Source organism: Coregonus lavaretus (genome assembly GCF_964263955.1).
Source record: "Coregonus lavaretus genome assembly, chromosome: 26".
NCBI classification, from domain to species: Eukaryota; Metazoa; Chordata; class Actinopteri; order Salmoniformes; family Salmonidae; genus Coregonus; species Coregonus lavaretus.
This window is the reverse complement of record NC_140013.1, coordinates 36096179-36110534: the sequence shown is the minus strand read 5'-3', so window position 1 is coordinate 36110534 and position 14356 is coordinate 36096179. Positions and strand designations below refer to the sequence as shown.

At 41.3% G+C, this 14356-nt stretch overlaps 1 pseudogene across 1 annotated transcript in view; it reads left to right on the top strand.

The window, feature by feature from the left end:
• Positions 1 to 14356, top strand: part of LOC311102015 (L-aminoadipate-semialdehyde dehydrogenase-phosphopantetheinyl transferase-like) — a 21826-nt pseudogene extending 7470 nt beyond the window's left edge. The window contains exon 4 of the transcript in view: positions 14300 to 14356. The product of the transcript in view is annotated as an L-aminoadipate-semialdehyde dehydrogenase-phosphopantetheinyl transferase-like (transcript). The remainder of the gene's footprint in view (positions 1 to 14299) is intronic.

The window sequence follows — 14356 nt, the reverse complement described above, 5'->3', positions numbered from 1 at the left end:
ATGCGGGTGCGTTTGCACGCTCGGCCCATTTCTTCCCCAGTCAACCATGTGGTGTGCATTTTTGTGTTTGAAAAGGTGCGGCGTTAAGTGAGTGAGAGGGGAAATGGTTGCATATCCCAGAGCCGACCGGGGGTCTATGAGCAGGGGTACTGAGAGAGAGCTTTCAATTTTGTGTAGATGAGGGATATACATTTTTAAATATAGTATACATCTAATCTAATTTTTCATTGTCCTATCATGATGGAAAGATCCCTAACCCTATAACCTGGACACCGACCTGAGCGACCCATACACCAAAGAGAAGTTCCCAACTCTTTTATGGACCTGCTGTGAATATGCAGCCTAAACAGAGAAATAAATGCGGTCAGAGACCTACTTGAGCAGCACGGCCCCCTCAAGATTCTGAGCCTGCCTGGCAGGGTTGGTCCTACAAAGCCAGAGCCCCCTGATGGGAGAGCATAATATACAAGGAAATTCTCAAAGCTGCTAATGAGAACCTTGACGACCTTTTACCTAGCCGGTGGGGATTCCGGTGGGGTACGCCCACCCAGGTAGTGGCAGTGCTGGCAACACTGGCTGCAGTAACCCATGGGGAGGGGGTCACACTCGGACAATCATAGAGGGGGTTTATCATTGTAGCCCAGGTGGCACAAAATAATCAAAGGTCTGACCGCATGGAGATGCTTGGGAAAATGGTTACAACAGGGGATCAGAGTGTTTGTGTCTCAGGTGAAGAGGGTGGATCTGATCTCCATCACCTAGGACTTGACATAGATTAAGTAGATTAATCAAATCTCACATTGTTATCAATTTCTGCCCAATCTGCATGCTTTCTCAATCAGCTTTAACTGTATGTGCACTCGTAAATCAAGTTATTTCTCGAGTTGGGCTCTGGGATATAACAGCCGTTGAGTATCTGATTTTATGGTGGATTGTGGAGGAGGGGGGTTGAGTGTGTTGGAGTGTGTTGGAGTATGTGAGTATGTGCGTGTGTGCTTGTCTGGCATCTGTTGTGGGGGGGTGGGGATGTTGGGGGGGAGGGTATGGGATGGACCACGGGAATTATTTGCTAGGATAATAATTGCTTGTCAATGAATTAAATGTAATACAATGGCAATCCGGGTTATATGTTAGAATCCTATGCGTGAACTGCCGACATTATTACGCATATTAATTGATAATGATGGAAAATAGGATATGCATAATAAATAAAAAAGTGTTATATATATATAGAGGTGAAAGCATTGGAAATGCTTTTGGCGGTTAATCTGCTTCTGTTTTGTGGGTGGTACTGTGTGCTGTTTTCGATGGATGGGTCCTGGCCTCTCGGGGCCTTAGGGATGCGGAGGGACGTGGGTGGGATGCTGATCACTGGGATAACGGCTCAAATTGGGATGGGGAGGGGTTTTAGCGGGGGAATTAGTGGAGAACAATTGAAGGGTTGCTCCGTAGCAGTGCAAATATCACGGTACAGCTATATGGACACTCAATCATTACGCTATTTTTTATTGGTAAATTTACAAACATATATAATGATAAATAGACTTGAAACTTGTATCTCATTATGGTGTATGGTGAAATAAGTATAGCCAGTTATAATTGTAATGGCTTAGCTGATAATAACAAAAGAAGAACAATATTTACATGGCTCAAAGAGAAGGAATATAATATCTATTGTATACAGGAAACTCATTCAACAATTCAAGATGAAGTAGCGTGGAAAAAAGAATGGGGGGGGGGGGGGGGGGAAATATACTTCTCCCATGGGCAAAGAAATTCAAAAGGGGTGATGATATTAATTAATAGTAATTTCGATCCGAATGTGCAAATTGTACAAATAGATACACAAGGTAGATGGATTATTTTAAATATGTTATTGGACCATAAACAGATATGGCTCATTAACCTTTACGGACCAAATAATGATGATCCACAATTCTTTGACAATATATATAATAAATTATCAAGCCTGCAAGCAACTCAAGACAATATTATTATGGTGGGGGATTATAATACTGTTTTAAATAGCTCAATGGACTGTAAAGGAAATCACACCACAAACAATCACCCACATGCTCTTAAGGAAATTGTGAATGTCATGGATACATTAGAACTAGTAGATATATGGAGGCTTAAATATACTGATCTAGTGAGATATACATGGCGGAGACTGAATCAAGCTAGTCGTCTTGACTTCTTTCTTATCTCATTCTCGTTGGCACCAAAAGTAAAAAAAAGTGTTGATAGGGGACAGAATGCGGTCGGACCATCATATAATAGGCATATACATTACTCTTACTGAATTTCCACGTGGGCGAGGATATTGGAAATTTAATCAAAGCCTATTGGATGATAATTTATTTATAATTAGAACAAAGGAATTTATAACTGACTTTTTCCAACATAACATAGGTACAGCGAATCCCCTTATTGTATGGGACACCTTTAAATGTGCCTTTAGAGGCCATGCAATTCAGTACTCATCTCGAAAACAAAAGCAATTTAGGTAAAAAGAGTTTATACTAAGAAAGGAAATAGAAAGTCTAACAGAACAGATAGATGGCAATAAAAACTGTAACATAGAGGCTCAGAATAAATTAGAGGAAAAACAAAAAGAAATGGAGAAACTTATTCAAGAAAGATCAAGTGTAATATATTATAAAAATAAAGCAAACTGGATGGAATATGGGGAAAAATGCACAAAATTCTTTTTTAATCTTCAACATAGGAATGCTACCAAAAAGAACTTAATAAAACTGGTTACAATTGACGGAGTCACCCATAATTCACCAAATAATATTTTGAAGGAAGAAACAAAGTACGTTAAGCATATGTTTTCTTTTCAGTCGCCTCCATCTCCTCTAACTGAAGCTAATTGTAGAGATTTTTTTTCTATTGATAATGTCAAATTAACAGCCACACAGAAAGACTCATGTGAAGGTGAAATTACAGAGGAGGAACTTCTGGATGCAATTAAATACTTTAAGTCTGGGAAAACTCCAGGGTTGGATGGCATACCAGTCGAGGTATACCAAACCTTTTTTGATATACTAAGAGGACCGTTATTAGCATGTTTTAACCACTCCTATGTAAATGGTATATTATCTGACACTCAAGAAGAAGGTCTGATCACATTATTACTGAAACAGGATACAAGTGGAAAATATAAAGATCCAGTCCATTGACAAAATTGGAGGCCCCTTACACTTCAGTGTTGTGATGCAAAAATCCTAGCAAAATGTATAGCGCATAGAATTAAAAAGGTATTGTCGGATATTATTCATTCTAATCAGACAGGTTTTTTACATGGAAGATACATTGGAGATAATATAAGGCAGGTATTGGAAACAATAGAACACTATGGAAAATATGGGAAACCAGGCCTGCTATTCATAGCAGACTTCGAAAAGGCATTTGATAAAGTTCGACTGGGGTTTAAATATGTAGTCATGTAATTTTTTTTTTGCAGACGCTCTTATCCAGAGTGACTTACAGGAGCAATTAGGTTTAAGTGCCTTGCTCAAGGACACATCGACAGATTTTTCACCTAGACGGCTCGGGGATTAGAACCAGCGACCTTTCAGTTACTGGCACAACGCTCTTAACCTCTAAACTACCTGCCGCCCTATAAATGCCTGGAGCATTTCAATTTTGGAGAATCTCTTATAAAATGGGTCAAAATCATGTATAGTAACCCTAGGTGTAAAATAGTAAATAATGGCTATTTCTCAGAAAGTTTTAAACTGTCAAGAGGAGTGAAACAAGGTTGTCCACTATCGGCATATCTATTTATTGTGGCCAGCGAGATGTTAGCTATTAAAATCAGATCCAATAATAATATCAGAGGATTAGAAATACAGGGCTTAAAAACAAAGGTGTCATTGTACGCTGATGATTCATGTTTTCTTTTAAATCCACAACTAGAATCCCTCCACAGCCTCATAGAGGATCTAGATACATTTTCTAACCTCTCTGGATTACAACCAAATTATGACAAATGTACTATATTACGTATTGGATCACTAAAAAATAAAAATGTTACATTACCATGTAGTTTACCAATAAAATGGTCTGATTGTGATGTGGATATACTCGGAATACATATCCCAAAGGAAATAAATGATCTCACTTCAATAAATTTTAATAGAAAGTTAGCAAAAATAGATAAGATCTTACAACCATGGAAAGGAAAATACCTGTCAATTTGTGGAAAAATCACCCTGATTAACTCTTTAGTATTATCCCAGTTTACCTATTTGCTTATGGTCTTGCCTACGCCCAGCGAACAGTTTTTTAAATTATATGAGAAAAAAATATTCCATTTTATTTGGAACGGCAAGCCAGACTAAATTAAAAGAGCATATTTATATAATGAATATGAATTCGGAGGACAGAAATGATTAAATATTAAAGCATTAGACCTATCACTAAAAGCTTCAGTCATACAAAAGTTATACTTAAATCCGAACTGGTTCTCAAGCAAATTAGTAAGATTGTCTCACCCAATGTTCAAGAAAGGCATTTTTCCCTTTATTCAGATTACAACCTCTCACTTTCAGTTATTTGAAAAGGAAATAATCTCCCAAATGTCACTATTTCTAAAACAAGCCATAGAAAGTTGGTTGCAATTTCAATTTAATCCTCCAGAAACGACAGAACAAATAATGCAACAAATATTGTGGTTAAATTCAAATATACTGATTGACAAAAAACCTTTCTTTTTTGATAGAATGTTTAAAAAAGGTATAATCTTCGTAAATGATATCATCGGTAGGACTGGTGGAGTTATGTCGCACATGCAGCTGACAAAAACATATGGAAATGTCTGCTCTACCCAAAATTACAACCAAATAATTGCAGCCTTACCGCAAAAGTGGAAGAGGAAAGTGGAAGGGGAAGAAAGTAAGGAACTTGTCTGTTGGCCTTGCATTAAAGAACATAATTGGTTCAGTACTCATTTTTAAGGGAAACTGTGATAAATAAAAAAGTATATCAGTTTCACTTAAGGACCAAAGGATTGACAGCCGTCCCATATAGATTGCAAAATAGTTGGGAAGAGATCTTTGACGTACCGATCCCATGGCATAGTGTTTATGAACTGACACGCAAAACGACACCGGATTAAAAAATTAGAATCTTTCAATTTAAATTATTATATAAAATTCTTGCTACCAATAGAATGTTATTTATATGGGGGATACAATCTTCCCAGCTCTGCAGATTTTGCTGTGAAGAGACAGAATCATTAGATCATTTGTTTTGGTTCTGTCCATTTGTAGCTTGTTTTTGGACACAGGTCCAGGAATGGCTAAAGGATTGCAATATTTACCTGGAACTAACCTTGCAGATAGCATTACTGGGTGATCTGAAAAGTCATAGTCAATCAATCAATAATATAATAATACTTTTAGCAAAAATTTTTATTTTTAATTCACAATCTGTAGAAGCAATGAGAATAGAAAGGTTCAGAACTTTTGTAAAACATCACAGTACGGTTGAAATATATATGGCAAATAGAAATCCTATATGGATGGTGTTAAGAGATAGATGGGAGGTATTGAATAGAGTTGAAGGATGGGACTAATAACAAATAACAACAAATAATAACAAAGATAGCTAATAATGTAAGCATACTGTGTCCATAATAAGTATATAGGTTGTATGTTGGGAGCTTTTGGGAAAGAGCACAGTTAGAAAGATATGGCATATAGAAGCAAACCGGATGGACATCATGAAAATGATCGGAGAGGTTGAGAGTAGAAGAAGTTCAGGAGCAATAAGGGACTGGGAGACTAGTCAGGATCGAGGGGAAGATGAACGGAGCAAAGTACAGTGAGATCCTTGATGAAAACCTACTCCAGAGCGCTCAGGACCTCAGACTGGGGCAAAGGTTCACCTTCCAACAGGACAACGACCCTAGGCACACAGCCAAGACAACGAAGGAGTGGCTTCGGACAAGTCTCTGAATGTCCTTGAGCGGCCCAGCCAGAGCCCGGACTTGAACCCGATCTAACATCTCTGGAGAGACCTGAAAATAGCTGTGCAGCGACGCTCCCCATCCAACCTGACAGAGCTTGAGAGGATCTGTAAAGAAGAATTGGAGAAACTCCCCAAATACAGGTTTGCCAAGCTTGTAGTGTCATACCCAAGAAGACTCGAAGGCTGAAATCGCTGCCAAAGGTGCTTCAACAAAGTACTGAGTAAAGGGTCTGAATACTTATGTAAATGTGATATTTCAGGTTTTTTATTTGTGTAAATTTGCTCAAATATCTAAAAACCTGTTTTTGCTTTGTCATTATGGGGCATTGTGTGTAGATTAATGAGGGAAAAAACTATTTAATACATTTTAGAAAAATGCTGTCCTCCGAACCGTACCCCTGTGTAAAAAGTCAAGGGGTCTGAATACTTTCCGAATGCACTGTAAAGTTCACATGGTGAAATCCCTGAGTGGTTTCCTTCCTCTCCGGCAACTGAGTTAGAAAGGTTGCCTGTATCTTTGTACTGACTGGGTGTATTGATACACCATCCCAAGTGTAATTAATAACTTCACCATGTTCAAAGGGATATTCAATGTCAGCTTTTTTTATTTGTAACATCTACCAATAAGTGCCCTTCTTTGCGAGTCATTGGAACACCTCCCTGGTCTTTGTGTTTGAATCTGTGTTTGAAATTCACTGCTCGACTGAGGGACCTTCCAGATAATTGTATGTGTGGGGTACAGAGATGAGGTAGTCATTCAAAAATCAAGTTCAACACTGTTATTGCACACAGAGTGAGTCGATGCAACTTATTTTGTGACTTGTTAAGCTAATTTTTACTTCTGAACTTATTGACGCTTGCCATAACAAAGGGGTTGAATACTTATTGACTCAAGACATTTCAGCTTTTCATTTTTAATTCATTTAAAAACTTAATTCCACTTTGACATTATGGGGTATTGTGTGTAGGCCAGTGACACAATCTCAATTTAATCAATTTAAAATTCAGGTTGAAATGCATTTTTGGAAAAAGTCAAGGGGTGTGAATACTGTCTGAGGGCACTTCATAATTAAGCAGTAAGGCCCGAGGGGGTGTGGTATTTGGCCAATATATCACGAGTGCCTGGATACAGCCCTTAGCTGTGGTATATTGGCCATATACCACAAACCCCTGAGGTGCCTTTTTGCTATTATAAACTGGTTACCAACGTAATTAGAGCAGTAAAAATAAATGTTTTGTCATACCTGTGGTATACGATCTGATGTTCCACAGCTGTCAGCCAATCAGCATTCAGGGCTAGCTAACATGCTAGTTAAAAAGTAGTAAGTAGTTGTTAAAATGCTAAAGTTGTCCATCGTGATTCGAACACGCAATGTTTGGGTTGCTCGACCGATCGCTTCTATAGCTCAGCTGGTAGAGCACAGCGCTTGTAACGCCAAGGTAGTGGGTTCGATCCCCGGGACCACCCATACACAAAAATGTATGCACGCATGACTGTAAGTCGCTTTGGATAAAAGCGTCTGCTAAATGGCATATTATTATTATTATTATTATTATTAAGTAACCAACTGCCTTCATGTGTGATTGAAATGCACTGTATACAAAATCATGTGGTGGACATGAACATTTGTAAAATAAAATGTGTCTGTCACGAATTTCGCATAAGTCTATTTCATGATAATTTGTGATAGTGGGTTGATGTATTACAGGCACACTAAGCAGCATGTGGTTTATAGTAATCTTCTTTTTGGCAGCAACTCAAACACCGTTCCAATCCCACTAACGGCAGCTTAGCAGGGTTTCTCTAGCAGCTATAGCTAACACTATCCTTCTCCAATTCAATCAGTTAGCTTTAGCATTATCCACTAAAGCTAATGCTATCCTGCTCGAAATTCATCAGTTAGCTTTAGCATTACCCACTAAAGCTAATCTATCCCTATTGCATTTCAGAGCCACTAACAACAGATTAGCAAGGTCTAGTTAGTGGCTAATACCACGCATGGCAATCCCTCTCTGTCTCTTTGTGATTGGGATCTTAGCATACACCGAAACACGTACTCTGGCACTCTCTCTGTCTCGGAGTCTTTGAATTCTCCAACAATGTAACCTTGAAAGCATTTGTAAAGTGCTTTTCTAGGAAATACTGGAAAGCTTTACCAAGGATGCTCTCAGTGCCTCTCACACCAAGGCTTTAGAGTGGTACAAAGTTACCTCCTTTCCTTGTCTCCTTTCCTCATCTCCTTCCTTTCATCCACACTAGTTTGAAGATATATGTCAGGGGAAAGCACTATTGTGGAAACCTATTGGGTGGGTTGACTCTCACCTCGAAAGCTGAAAAGAAGGAATGGTCCATCACAGAATCTGGACTGGTTTGTCGGCCTAATGGTGTTTTGGTGTGACACTTTTGTCACAGAGAATAGCAACACACCTATTGATCGCCAGCTCCGGGACAGTACAGCAGCGCTATGAATCTGCTGCTGAGATCTTTTCTAAATAGAGGAGGAAGGGAGAGAGGGAGGGAGGGAGGGAGGGAGGGAGGGAGGGAGGGAGGGGGAGAGAGAGAGAGAGAGAGAGAGAGAGAGAGAGAGAGAGAGAGAGAGCTAGGGAGGACTGGGAGAAGACTAACTGCCCAATTTAAGGAGCATCATAGAGACAAGGGGTTTCAGTACTGGAACCAAGGGATTAAAATCCTTACATTTGGACCTTTCACTGTTTGCTGGGTCAAGCGCACGCACGCACACACACACACACACACACACACACATATATATTTTGCCTGAGTGAGCAAGAGAAGAGATCATGTCCTTGTCTCCCCCCACCTCTCTCTCTGCATACAACAGGACGCTAGACTTCACATCTGCTAAGGTCTGCAGAATTAATGTTTGTTTCAAATCAAATCAAATCAAATATTATTTTCCACATGCACCGAATACAACAAGTGTAGACCTTACAGTGAAGTGCTTACTTACAAGCCCTTAACCAACAATGCAGTTTTAAGTAAATAAAAAATAATTAAAGAGCAGCAGTAAAATAAAATAATAGTAGGTACGTTATATATACGGGGTACCGGTACAGAGTCAATGTGCGGGGGCACCGGTTAGTCGAGGTAATTGAGGTAATATGTACATGTGGGTAGAGTTAAAGTGCCTATGCATAGATAATAAACAGAGTAGCAGCAGCGTAAAAGAGGGGGTGGGGTGGGGGGGACAATGCAAATAGTCCGGGTAGCCATGATTAGCTGTTCAGGAGTCTTATGGCTTGGGGGTAGAAGCTGTTAAGAAGCCTTTTGGACCTAGACTTGGCGCTCTGGTACCGCTTGCCGTGCGGTAGCAGAGAGAACAGTCTATGACTAGGGTGGCTGGAGTCTTTGACAATTTTGAGGGCCTTCCTCTGACACCGCCTGGTATAGAGGTCCTGGATGGCAGGAAGCTTGGCCCCAGTGATGTACTGGGCCGTACGCACTACCCTCTGTGGTGCCTTGCGGTCGGAGGCCGAGCAGTTGCCATACCAGGCGGTGATGCAACCAGTCAGGATGCTCTCGATGGTGCAGCTGTAGAACTTTTTGAGGATCTGAGGACCCATGCCAAATCTTTTCAGTCTCCTGAGGGGGAATAGGCTTTGTCGTGCCTCTTCACAACTGTCTTGGTGTGTTTGGACTATGATAGTTTGTTGGTGATGTGGACACCAAGGAACATGAAGCTCTCAACCTGTTCCACTTCTGCCCTGTCGATAAGAATGGGGGCGTGCTCAGTCCACAATCATCTCCTTTGTCTTGATCACGTTGAGGGAGAAGTTGTTATCCTGGCACCACACGGCCAGGTCTCTGACCTCCTCCGTATAGGCTGTCTCATTGTTGTCAGTGATCAGGCCTACCACTGTTGTGTCGTCGGCAAACTTAATGATGGTATTGGTGTCTTGCCTGGCCATGCAGTCATGGGTGAACAGGGAGTACAGGAGGGGACTGAGCACGCACCCCTGAGGGGCCCCCGTGTTGAGGATCAGCGTGGCAGATGTGTTGTTACCTACCCTTACCACCTGGGGGCAGCCCGTCAGGAAGTCCAGGATCCAGTTGCAGAGGGAGGTGTTTAGTCCCAGGGTCGTTAGCTTAGTGATGAGCTTTGAGGGCACTATGGTGTTGAACGCTGAGCTGTAGTCAATGAATAGCATTCTCACGTAGGTGTTCCTCTTGTCCAGGTGGGAAAGGGCAGTGTGGAGTGCAATAGAGATAGCATCATCTGTGGATCTGTTGGGGCGGTATGCAAATTGGAGTGGGTCTAAGGTTTCTGGGATAATGGTGTTGATTTGAGCCATGACCAGCCTTTCAAAAAACTTAATGGCTACAGATGTGAGTGCTATGGATCGGTAGTCATTTAGGCAGGTTATCTTAGTGTTTTTGGGCACAGGGACTATGGTGGTCTGCTTGAAACATGTTGGTATTACAGACTCAGTCAGGGACATGTTGAAAATGTCAGTGAAGACACTTGCCAGTTGGTCAGCGCATGCTCGGAGTACACATCCTGGTAATCCGTCTGGCCCTGCGGCCTTGTGAACGTTGACCTGCTTAAAAGTCTTACTCACATCGGCTACGGAGAGCGTGATCACATAGTCATCCGGAACAGCTGATGCTCTCATGCATGCTTCAGTGTTGCTTGCCTCGAAGCGAGCATAGAAGTGATTTAGCTCGTTTGGTAGGCTTCTGTGACTGGGCAGCTCGCGGCTGTGCTTCCCTTTGTAGTCTGTAATAGTTTGCAAGCCCTGCCACATCCAACGAGCGTCAGAGCTGGTGTAGTACAATTCAATCTTAGTCCTTTATTGACTCTTTGCCTGGTTGATGGTTCGTCGGAGGGCATAGCGGGATTTCTTAAAAGCGTCCGGGTTAGAGTCCCACTCCTTGAAAGCGGCTGTTCTACCCTTTAGCTCAGTGCGGATGTTGCCTGTAATCCATGACTTCTGGTTGGGGTATGTACATACGGTCACTGTGGGGACGACGTCATCGTTGCACTTATTGATGAAGCCAGTGACTGATGGGGTGTACTCCTCAATGCTATCGGAAGAATCCCGGAACATATTCCAGTATGTGCTAGCAAAATAGTCCTGTACCTCAGCATCTGTGTCATCTGACCACTTCCTTATTAACCAAGTCACTGGTGCTTCCTGCTTTAGTTTTTGCTTATAAGCAGGAATCAGGAGGATAGTTATGGTCAGATTTGCCAAATGGAGGGAGAGCTTTGTGTGTGGGGTAAAGGTGGTTTATCGTTTTTTTTCTTCTGGTTGCACATTTAACATGCTGGTAGAAATTAGGTAGAATGGATTTAAGTTTCCCTATATTAAAGTCCCCGGCCACTAAGAGCGCTGCCTCTGGATGAGCCTTTTCCTGTTTGCTTATGGCCTTATACAGCTCATTGAGTGCAATCTTAGTACCAGCATCAGTTTGTGATGGTAAATAGACAGCTATATACAGTGGGGAAAAAAGTATTTAGTCAGCCACCAATTGTGCATGTTCTCCCACTTAAAAAGATGAGAGAGTCCTGTAATTTTCATCATAGGTACACGTCAACTATGACAGACAAATTGAGATTTTTTTTCTCCAGAAAATCACATTGTAGGATTTTTTATGAATTTATTTGCAAATTATGGTGGAAAATAAGTATTTGGTGACCTACAAACAAGTAAGATTTCTGGCTCTCACAGACCTGTAACCTCTTCTTTAAGAGGCTCCTCTGTCCTCCACTCGTTACCTGTATTAATGGCACCTGTTTGAACTTGTTATCAGTATAAAAGACACCTGTCCACAACCTCAAACAGTCACACTCCAAACTCCACTATGGCCAAGACCAAAGAGCTGTCAAAGGACACCAGAAACAAAATTGTAGACCTGCACCAGGCTGGGAAGACTGAATCTGCAATAGGTAAGCAGCTTGGTTTGAAGAAATCAACTGTGGGAGCAATTATTAGGAAATGGAAGTGAATGACCTGCAGAGAGCTGGGACCAAAGTAACAAAGCCTACCATCAGTAACACACTACGCCGCCAGGGACTCAAATCCTGCACTGCCAGACGTGTCCCCCTGCTTAAGCCAGTACATGTCCAGGCCCGTCTGAAGTTTGCTAGAGTGCATTTGGATGATCCAGAAGAGGATTGGGAGAATGTCATATGGTCAGATGAAACCAAAATAGGACTTTTTGGTAAAAACTCAACTCGTCGTGTTTGGAGGACAAAGAATGCTGAGTTGCATCCAAAGAACACCATACCTACTGTGAAGCATGGGGGTGGAAACATCATGCTTTGGGGCTGTTTTTCTGCAAAGGGACCAAGACGACTGATCCGTGTAAAGGAAAGAATGAATGGGGCCATGTATCGTGACATTTTGAGTGAAAACCTCGTTCCATCAGCAAGGGCATTGAAGATGAAACGTGGCTGGGTCTTTCAGCATGACAATGATCCCAAACACACCGCCCGGGCAATGAAGGAGTGGCTTCGTAAGAAGCATTTCAAGGTCCTGGAGTGGCCTAGCCAGTCTCCAGATCTCAACCCCATAGAAAATCTTTGGAGGGAGTTGAAAGTCCGTGTTGCCCAGCGACAGCCCCAAAACATCACTGCTCTAGAGGAGATCTGCATGGAGGAATGGGCCAAAATACCAGCAACAGTGTGTGAAAACCTTGTGAAGACTTACAGAAAACGTTTGACCTGTGTCATTGCCAACAAAGGGTATATAACAAAGTATTGAGAAACTTTTGTTATTGACCAAATACTTATTTTCCACCATAATTTCCAAATAAATTCATTAAAAATCCTACAATGTGATTTTCTGGATTTTTTTTCTTCTAATTTTGTCTGTCATTGTTGACGTGTACCTATGATGAAAATTACAGGCCTCTCTCATCTTTTTAAGTGGGAGAACTTGCACAATTGGTGGCTGACTAAATACTTTTTTTCCCCACTGTAGATGAAAACTCTCTTGGTAAATAGTGTGGTCTACAGCTTATCATGAGATACTCTACAGGCGAGCAAGACCTTGAAATCAATTTAAATCAATTTATAACATTTTTGACATGCGTTTTTCTTGGTTTTTTTGTTCAAATAAACCTACCATTAAAATTATAGACTGATCATGTCTTTGTCAGTGGGCAAACGTACAAAATCAGCAGGGGATCAAATACTTTTTTCCCTCACTGTATATAAAGTATTTGATCCCCTGCTGATTTTGTGCGTTTGCCCACTGACAAAGACATGATCAGTCTATAATTTTAATGGTAGGTTTATTTGAACAGTGAGACAGAATAACAACAAAAAAAACAAGAAAAACGCATGTCAAAAATGTTATAAATTGATTTGCATTTTAATGAGGGAAATAAGTATTTTACCCCTCTGCAAAACATGACTTAGTACTTGGTGGCAAAACCCTTGTTGGCAATCACAGAGGTCAGACGTGTCTTGTAGTTGGCCACCAGGTTTGCACACATCTCAGGAGGGATTTTGTTCCACTCCTCTTTGCAGATCTTCTCCAAGTCATTAAGGTTTCGCAAGCAGCAGTGCTGACCTGGTGCCCTCTTACCCCTGAGCTCTATGTATTGATTGGCTGGTTTAATGAGGTGGCGCCCCAGGTCTTTCTACTTCCTGGTGATCCTGTTTAATGTCACGACCTCACTGTGTCATAATGAGGTCATGACGTTGGTAGTGAGAGAATTAACAAGAGGACTCGCGTACACAGAAACACACACACACAGGGTTCATTACAACTTGTACATGTACACAGACAATTACACAAACACACTGTCACAGTTAGTTCACTCTTATCTGTTAAAGATGGAATCCGCATTAGGGGAAATGTCGCCCCTGTCAGCCCCACGGCCGTTGTTTTTGTTTTGTTGACGAAGTAGAGCTGGGGAGAGTTGCGCGTCATCAACATATGCTGCTGTTCTGTAGCGTGTGCCATGATGTCTGGGAGAGAAGAAAACAGGGCCTGTTTCCAGTAACTTCTTTGTTGTAATATCGCAAATGGACGTGGCAGGGTGTCATCCCTCCATAACTTTCTTTGAAATGAAGAACAGCAACAGGAAATGTGGATTATAATTAATGGACATTTTTGTAGGGATTAATACATTTTTCGTCTGAAATGTCAAAGTGGAGATTACGGACTTTAGCCTTTTTAAACCTCAAAAACACTACATGTTTTAAATGTCCTGCATTGCAGAAAAGTTATCATGCAGCAGGGTGATCAAATTAAGATCCTACATCTGTAACCTCCCTCACTTTAAAAAGTAAAGGATTGAGTCTATTTTCTCCTTTCAATCTCCTCTCCCCTCTGTCCCCCTATCTAGCAACTCTCTCTGCCCCCGGGGCGACGCATCCATTACTCCTGGAAGGCCAGGCAGTGA